The sequence below is a fragment of the Melopsittacus undulatus genome, chromosome 6 (assembly GCF_012275295.1).
Source record: "Melopsittacus undulatus isolate bMelUnd1 chromosome 6, bMelUnd1.mat.Z, whole genome shotgun sequence".
NCBI lineage: Eukaryota > Metazoa > Chordata > Aves > Psittaciformes > Psittaculidae > Melopsittacus > Melopsittacus undulatus.
The window spans coordinates 46,632,003-46,640,750 of NC_047532.1; positions in this window are offsets into that span (position 1 = coordinate 46,632,003).

Consider the following 8,748-nt stretch of genomic DNA (forward strand, 5'->3'; position numbering starts at 1 on the left):
TGCTCCAACAGGGCTAATGTCTGTGGGAGTGTGGATCTGGGGGCTGGGGGCTCTGCAGCTAGCAGGTCACAGCTGAGTAAGAAGGGACATGAGGACAGCAATGTTTTCTAAAAGTAACACTTTTGTGGGTGTTCTTGTCTTCTTTGTGTCTGGGTTTCTCTGATAGTTCTGAACATCCAGAAGGCCTAAGGAAGCTATTTCCAGAACTGACTCCACTACCCTTAACTGGCAGGCTGTGGACACTGGACTTCCAAATTCCCTGTGAAACACTCTTGAAGGTACCAATACTTTTTATAGTTTTACGAATATTTCACGTGTAGACTCCTAACATAACCTTGGCTAGAATGTAAAAGCATCTTTCCATTCCTTCCTGGCTTTAGTGTGAACTGTGAACTTTCTCGGCAGAACTTCAGGTCCTGTGATTCCCTGTTGGACTTTAGAGAGGAGTAGGGGTGCATGGAAAGGGGCTGTAGCAACAGCTGGAAATGATGCAAATCATTGAACAGTCCCCACTCAAAAATAATGCCTAAGAAATTCTGTCACTACAGGACAAGTTTCAAAGGAGGGAGGAAAGGAAACAGGAGCAATAAGCAAAACTTATCAATGAGAGGCAGAGAGCAAATCTTATTTGCTTGAATCATGTACCCCTTATTTTGGCTGTTTGCCACTTACATGGACACTGGCTGGTTATGTCTTGGCACAAGAAGGCTACCTCAGGCAAAGGCCTGGGCTGGTCAGTGTAGGAGCAGAAAAGCAGGTGAGGCTGTAGCATACTGGAGGTGTTACTGTTCCAGGTCAGTCCTTCCCACTGGGGATAGGCATGACAGGGAAAGAACAAAGAAAAACTTTGTTACTTGTGGTGTTATGATTTTGAAGGTTGCTCTAAGACAAAAGTTTCTCTTCCCCAGAGTTCTGCTTGTTTTGGGAAGGTGTTGCAAGTGTCAGTAATCATCAGAACTGATGCGCACTGCAAAACAACCAGGCTGATAGAAAAATCTTAATCCGTTTGACTACATAAGTAAGCAGCAGCACAGAACTGCACCTAGGTGACACTGTGTGTACTATTTGGTATGGTAGAGTACCAACACACTGTTTTTCTGGCTTTTTTATTTTTTTCCCTTGGAGAGTGTAGAGGCACAGAAAGATGTGTGAAGTTACTGACATTCCTCAATGTGCTCTACACACTGCATCTACCAAATAAGACCCATGGGACCCTTTTCTTTCTCCATGTGCTACTGGAGGAAGGATTCATGCTCAGGATTCATGCTATGACCACATCTCTGGCTATTCTGAGAAATGCACCAATGTTGGTAAAAAGGAGTCTGTAAGCCTAGGAGGTATGAGACTAGAAGCAACAACGAAGGTCCCTATTTTCCAATGTACAGGAGAAACAACAGGCTCTACAATTCCTTTGGGTACTAGATGGAATCCAACTCAGGGATTCAAGAACTTGCTTCTTTTTCCCTCTCCATCTTACTTGAGCTATTAAGGCAAAAGACTGGACTCGAACTGGTGTGAAAACAATTATTGAAATTACTCTTCCTTACAGAAAACAGCCATTGCTCACAGCAAGTGGCAGCAGTAGGTGCCTGATCATATTTGCACGTGTTTTCAGCATGGTCAGCATATTTTAGAATCCCTAGCTACACTTTTGTTCCCAAAAAATGCAAAGGAGGAGCCTTTGCCTGCACCTGCCTCCAGAGAGATGCAAACCTGCTTATAGATGTTCCCAAACCACATACGTGAGTTCAGCAATCGAACATTACCAGTGGATTCCAATGAGCAAACTGCAGAAGCAGGATACATGGAAACTGCTCAGCTTTACAAATGGTGTGCTTTTACCAGATCCTTCGAAATCCCTACAGCAGAGATATGCTTTTTCATCTTTTAAGTGTCCATCATATATTACCAGAGTGCTGCTCAGAAAAACCTTTGGAAGTCATCTAGTACAACCTCCCTGCAATGAGCAGGGACATCTTTAACAAGATCAGGTTGCTCAGACCACATCCAACCTGGCCTTGAATGTCTCCAGGTATGGCACGTCTAGCACCTCATCCTTACCTCCTATCCCATACAGTCATAGGCTAGCTGATGTTCCAATCTGAAATCCTAAACCTCTGAGCAAGGTACCACTATCTTGTCTTCCCTCCCTCTGTGAAATTAGGTCTTTCTCCATCACTCAGGGTTGAAGAGTTTAAAACTGGTTTCTAGTTTACTGATGCCAGAGACAGTTCTGATTTTCAGAACAACTGAGAACCCAAACTCTGGCAGCAATCAGTAGAATCTATAGGAGCTAAGTCCTTCCCAAGCAGCTCAAGATACTCAACACATCTGTGATAAGATACTCCAGATCAATGGCTGTTTGAAAAGTTTGGCTTAATTGCCTCACTGTGCCAGCCTTAGCAAGCACAATGCTCAGTCCAATGATGAGCAAACATTCCCATCTAATGGCTGTACATGTTAATTGCAACTATAATTTTTACTTTAACAATGAAGGTTGTTCCTTCTGTAAGTACTGATACACCAAAGTAACTGTATGATCAGAAAATAAACATGGAAAGATAATAAAAGCAATATTTATGATTTTGCAGTGTCCATCAATGACCTCTGGTGGGGCAATGTAAATGGAATAAATCCCATTCTGGGTAACAAGACATGGTTGTTGCGATGATGGCTGTGTGTACTGCTGATATGTGAATAACAGCCATGAATAATAATGAAATGCATTAATAGGAGTGAAAGCCTTTTAAGATTTTAATAGTGAAACATGATTCCAACCTCTCATTTCCTGACAGCAAGATTAAATTTCTCCCACCCATTTCTCGGGCAATGCCAAAGGCTGTGAAACAGCCCTTAGATAATAGAAATGGTCTTGGAGCTCTGGCCTAAGGGTACCACTAAGTGGAAGGGACTTTCTGGAAATGCCTCATATCTTTATGTCATCATGTTACTTACTGTCTCTCTGAGTGGCCAGGATGTAGGGTAGTACATACACACTCTGAGAGGAAAACAACACTGATACAGCTGAATGTGTTTCAAGCAGGGAAGGATGCCCTGGGCACACAGAATAATTTTGTGAGAGACCTGTGGCATCCTTTTTTAGAGATGTTGTTGGAGGCCCTTACAGAACTTTCTATTGTTGTGTGTACTGAAATATTTTTAGCAGAACAAGCTGTTCAGAGAATGGAGTTTGGTACAATGACCTCATCTGTTCTTAATGCCTCTTTTCAAGACGAGCTGCTTTTGGCAGCAAGATGAATGCAGTAGAACCACTGCTCCGTGTCCTTCTCACTCTGGGCCCCAAATATATATTCAGCACACAAAATTCATGTGTTTCCTATTTACTTGCATAGCCTGGTCAGTTCTTGGTTACTGAGCATGTTATCAAGAAGTCTTCGCACTAAAAGATGTAAAACTGTAAAAATGTCAGCTAGCAGGACCCAGATGTTTTGAGTGCATGGTTCTAGACAAAGAAGCAGGAAAAGAGACAGGCATGGAACTTGTTTCCCACATAAATGGTAAAGTAGATGTGAAAAAATCAGCATCAACACCTCTGATTCCTCATATAAATACTGCTAGAGAGCCTTTCAAACTCATGGTGGTAAACCTTGGAACAACTACGACTGCACCAGTCCTGCTTGTGGAGGTACTAGTCCCATACTTCTGCCCAGTCCTTCCCCATTCTGTTGCAGGTATTATCTTTGCCAATGGGCACACCTGGAAGGAGCAGAGACACTTCAACCTGATGGCTCTTAGCAACCTAGCCTAAGGAAAAAAAAAAGCCTGGATGCCTGGCTTGCTGCCTGATTGAGGTCTTTGCCAGAGAAAGAGGTGAAATATAGATCTGTGGGTGATTGTGATGTCATGGGTTCAGCCTCCTTGCTGCCAACCCTGCTTTTTCTACTGGAAGTAGCAATTTCTGCAGTAGGTTTGATGGGAGGTTTACACAGTTGATACTTTCACAATTCATTCTGCCCTTGACTGGAACATCATGCCTGACTCACTGCTTTCATGCCAATCCTTTATGGGAGAAAGTGATAGATGAGAGACTCCTAAATTGTGCTGATTATGCACTTTGCTATAGGATGGACTCTTTCCCTCACTCATTATAAAGATGCCTGCAGAACAGCCTCTTAGACTTCTGCATCTTGATTCTTGTAGGCTCAGCTATTTGTATAATCCCATGCAAATCAAGAGCAGGCTGGATGGGAGTTCAGTGTAAAGAAAACAGCCTATGAAAGAAGTTAACAATGCAGCTTTCCTGTTTGTCAGCATGGATCTCTCTGTCCCACTTCCCTCTTCCATCAACAACGTGATTGCCGATGTGCTCTTTGGACACAGTTTCTCTACAGAGGCCGCCATATGCCAGAGGGCGCTCAGAGGCTTCCAGGCCATGTCAGAATTCCATGGCACCTCCTAGCTTTGGATAAGCAAGGACTGACCTGTTCCCTGGAACTGTTATCAAAGCTTAACAGCATTTCTCAGTGAGCTGTGGCATTAAATGGTTGTTTGCTAATGCACAGAGAGGAAGAAGAGCTCTTAACTCTGTTAAAATAGTACTCACTTCTGATCCCCCTGCAACCATTCCTGGCTTGCTTTGTCTACAGGTCCATTCAATCTCTTGCAAGAGTTGCCTTCAGAGAGACTGATCTAATTTTATATTGACATTATTCAGCATCAAATTTGCCCTGAAGCCAGAATCAGGTTTTTCTTCTTAGCTTGTGCCTTAAAGGGTTTTGTAATGTCCTTTATTTCCTGTGTTAAACTGGGCTGCAAGAGCTATACAGGAAAAAACAACAACAACAAAAAAGACAAGCTAACATGGTTGTGGCTTTGAGAACTACAGCCAAGTGTTCACTTAAGATTTAGCAGGGAACAGACGAATTTGGAAAGACTTCACATGGAAGAAAAACTGTACTCAAGGACATTTAGATCACTCAAATCTGAAAGTTACTAGTGGAGAGCAGGGAATCTGGAAAGTTAACTGTATGGTTATGATCATCCTTCACACACTTCCCTTAAATATAATTTTTTTTTTAATCAAGTAGTCATTTATTTCCTATAGTCAGGTAAGTAAGACATCTGTGCCGCGGCCAGGTGGAGGGGAGAAAACACCGATACGATGTAGATTCACAAAATGCTCCGTTTATTGATCACAAGGCTGCTCTTAATATACTGTCTTACACGCGATCACGCATTACTTGATTGGCTGCTTCATTCTGCCCGCGAGAGGTACACGCTCCACTTTGCCTCTCCTGATTGGTTTCACACCTTCGCTTCAGCTTAGCGTTACATCATGCTTCTGGCATCTTGTTATTGCGTTCCTGTTTTGCTGACCTTGACGCTTCCTCTTCCAGCCTGGGGTCAGAGGTTCACTTTCTCACAGCTTGCTGCAAGCCTGTTAAAGCGCCCATGCTCGACCCCCAACACATCTGGGTCATAGCAATGGTTAGGCATGGTTCTGTTGTGAATATTATAATGGGTAAAAACTTAAGCAGGGGAAGTTTACATTGGATATAAGGAAGAAGTTCTTTACTGTTAGGGTGGTGAGGCACTGGAATGGTTTGCCCAAGGAAGTTGTGAATGCTCCATCCCTGGCAGTGTTCAAGGCCAGGTTGGACAGAACCTTGGGTGATATGGTTTAGTGTGAGGTGTCCCTGCCCATGGCAGGGGGTTGGAACTAGATGATCTTAACGTCCTTTCCAACCCTAACTGTTCTATGATTCTATGATTCAAGCTTTAAATGCACTATGAAGCCAAGATGTCATGGTGTTCCGTGTGGCTGTGTTTCTGGGCACAGTTCTACAATTTCCTCTCACTGTTGAGGCACTTAAGCACTCCGTTAATGAGACTGCTGCTGGCACTAACACACTTGCAGGATCTATGAAAACGATGAAATCAGAAACCACCAAAAGAGCTGGGTGCCTGCAGAGCCACAGAGCTTCATAGATGCATACCAAGCTCATGTTAAAGACAACAAGTAATTATCTGTCGTGCAGCTGCAACATATTTAAAATGCTTGTAGCTAAGACATTTCCAGCTGCACTCCTACTTCCTTTTCCTCCTGAGATACTGTTCAGCTATTTCTTCATTTAAATTCAACCTCTAAAGCAAAGTACTTTTTGAAGGTGCTGAGGTTGTGTTCTCTGAAAGCCAGCACAGAGAGTAATGTTGTTCCATCCTAGACTGAAAGAAAACTTACTGTACGCTGTCTTCCTCAATCAGCAAGATTATCTTTTAACAGAGCTACATGGCTGCTATCTTACCAGCTTCATCAACTCAGTATGCACTTTGTGATGAAAAGAAGCTCTGTTGATTGAGATTTGCTATGCTATTAAAACAGTCTTAAATCTTGTTTTCTGTTTCATATCTATAGGCAAACGACCCATCCTTTACATCACAGATCTCAGAGATGATGTATCTCTTCACAGTGGGCTCAGACACCACCATCACCTTATGCTGAGCTCTCCGTGATGGTGCATCTGGAAGTACAAGGTGAGAAATGTGTGTACCCACACATATACATGTCTCTGTCCTTGCTCATGGCAGGTTAATAGACAAAATGCATTTGAATCAGGTGCCCTAAACCTGCAGCATAAAGGTGTCTTGGGAATTTTTAATTTCTGCATAGTCTACACATCAGACACCTTCTTAAATACTCATTATTAGTCCTTTTGTTCTGCAGAACAAGTCCAAGAAGAGTTGGATGCTGTCATTGGTCCGTCCTGTGGAATTAAACATAAGAACCAAGTGATCCTGCTATATGCAAGTGCAGTTCTAAATGAGATTATGTGTTATAGCAGCACAAGGTTTATGAGTACCCAGGATACCACACTGCAAGACTTACCTATTACTAAGGAGATATTAATGCCACTAAGGTATATTAATACCACAAAGGTCTGGGGACAATCCTTAGAGAGAGCAAAGCCAAACAATATATCTCTCTTATATTTTGTCCCTGGTTGCAAAACTATCTAAAGGTGAGTCTGAACAACTTTTGAGGAACTTTTCACTGTGAATAGGATATTGGACATTACCTACATCCTATAATACGAATAAACCTGTACACCTCTCTTTTTGCTTAGCTTTACTGGTTTTCCATACAGTTTAGTTTTATCATTTTAATATACAGGATTTCAAGCGTTAGATCAGTACAAAGGTACCAGTATAATGACCCCAGGCTTCTTCTAAATGGTACAAGCTATATATAAACCCCCCAAAAATTCTAGAATAACAGTGTCTGTATATGCATTTATTGTATCAGCAAAATACTTTAAATCCATACCCAATCACATGTAGGTTGGCTTCCCAATGGATAACATCTATATGGCTTTAGGGGAACATGTTTTGAGAAAATAAAGATCAGAGTCAGGGGTCTTGATCAGTGTTGAGCCTGCAGTTCAGTGGTGTTTGGATTTTTTCTCCAAAGTCTCTGATTACTGTAATTACTGCATCCTCTGATGTTCTAAAGTAACCCTTTAAGAACACCTAATAATTCTAAATAAGCCATTCTGTAGGAGATAGCACAGTGTGACCCTATTTTTCACTCCAGAATAATTAGCTGGCACAATTAGTTGTCCCCACTTGCCTTGGGCACTTTCAAGTGAGCAACTGATACCTTTGCAGTGTGAGTCAAGCCATTAGTTTTTGGCTCTGTGAAGAAGATCCTTGTATGTTCATTTTGCCTTTCAGTGGGGCACCTTAATTTTCCCCAATATATTTTCCGCCCTGTATAATCAAGAGCAGCAGGAGAGTCCTTGACAGTTTAACCCTGGTAATTTCACAGACAAGATGGAAACTATGAACAGAGAAGCTTTTACACTGTGTCCTGGTTTGAGCAGTAGCAGTCATTTTTCTCCTTCTTGGTAGCTGGTGCAGTGCTGTGTTTTGACTTTCAGGCTGAGAACGGTTGCTCAGGTGTTTAGCTTGTTCAAGGCCTTTTCTGAGCTCATGCTCTGCCAGGGAGGAGGGGAGGCTGGCAGGAAGGAGAGACAGGACACCTGACCCAGGCTAGCCAAAGAGGTATTCCATACCATAGCACGTCATACCCAGGATGTGACTGGGAGAGACCCGGAAGGGCTGGAGCTCTGGGGGGATGGAGGAGGTATCGGTCGGTGCTCGGTTGGGCAGGGTGGGGTGAGTTATGGGTCGGTGGCTGGTGAGGTGTTGTATTCTCTTCACTTGTTATTGGCTTTATCATTATTATTTGTAGTAGTAGTAGCAGGAGTGATATGTGTTATACCTTAGCTATTACACTGTGCTTATCTCAATCTGTGGGGGCTACATTCTTTGGATTCTCCTTCCTAACTCTCCAGGAGTTGGGGGACCAAGGGGGGGAGTGAGTGAGTGAACTGTGCAGATTTGGTTTAAACCACGACACACTGTTTTCTGCAGGTAAGAGCAATCCTCAATATTACCTACAGCTGTCCTACAGTGACTGTTTCACAGGCCAAGGCTTTCTTAGTATCTGGTCTTCTGCTACATTTATTTATCTTTATTTATCTCCATAAATATCTTTATTTATTTCCATAATAAAGTCTAGGTAGCAAAATAATGGAGGTGGTAATTTTGGAAACAATTTGCATAGCACAATTTTTTCTGAAATATTTTCGTAAACTGATGGTCTTTGGAGCACAGAGATCCCATTTACGTGTAACTGCAACTAACTGGGAAATTCTAAACTATTTCTGCTAGTATTTATTTCTAAATTATTTTCTATGTCTTCTAAGATTATGAACACAGGTTTGA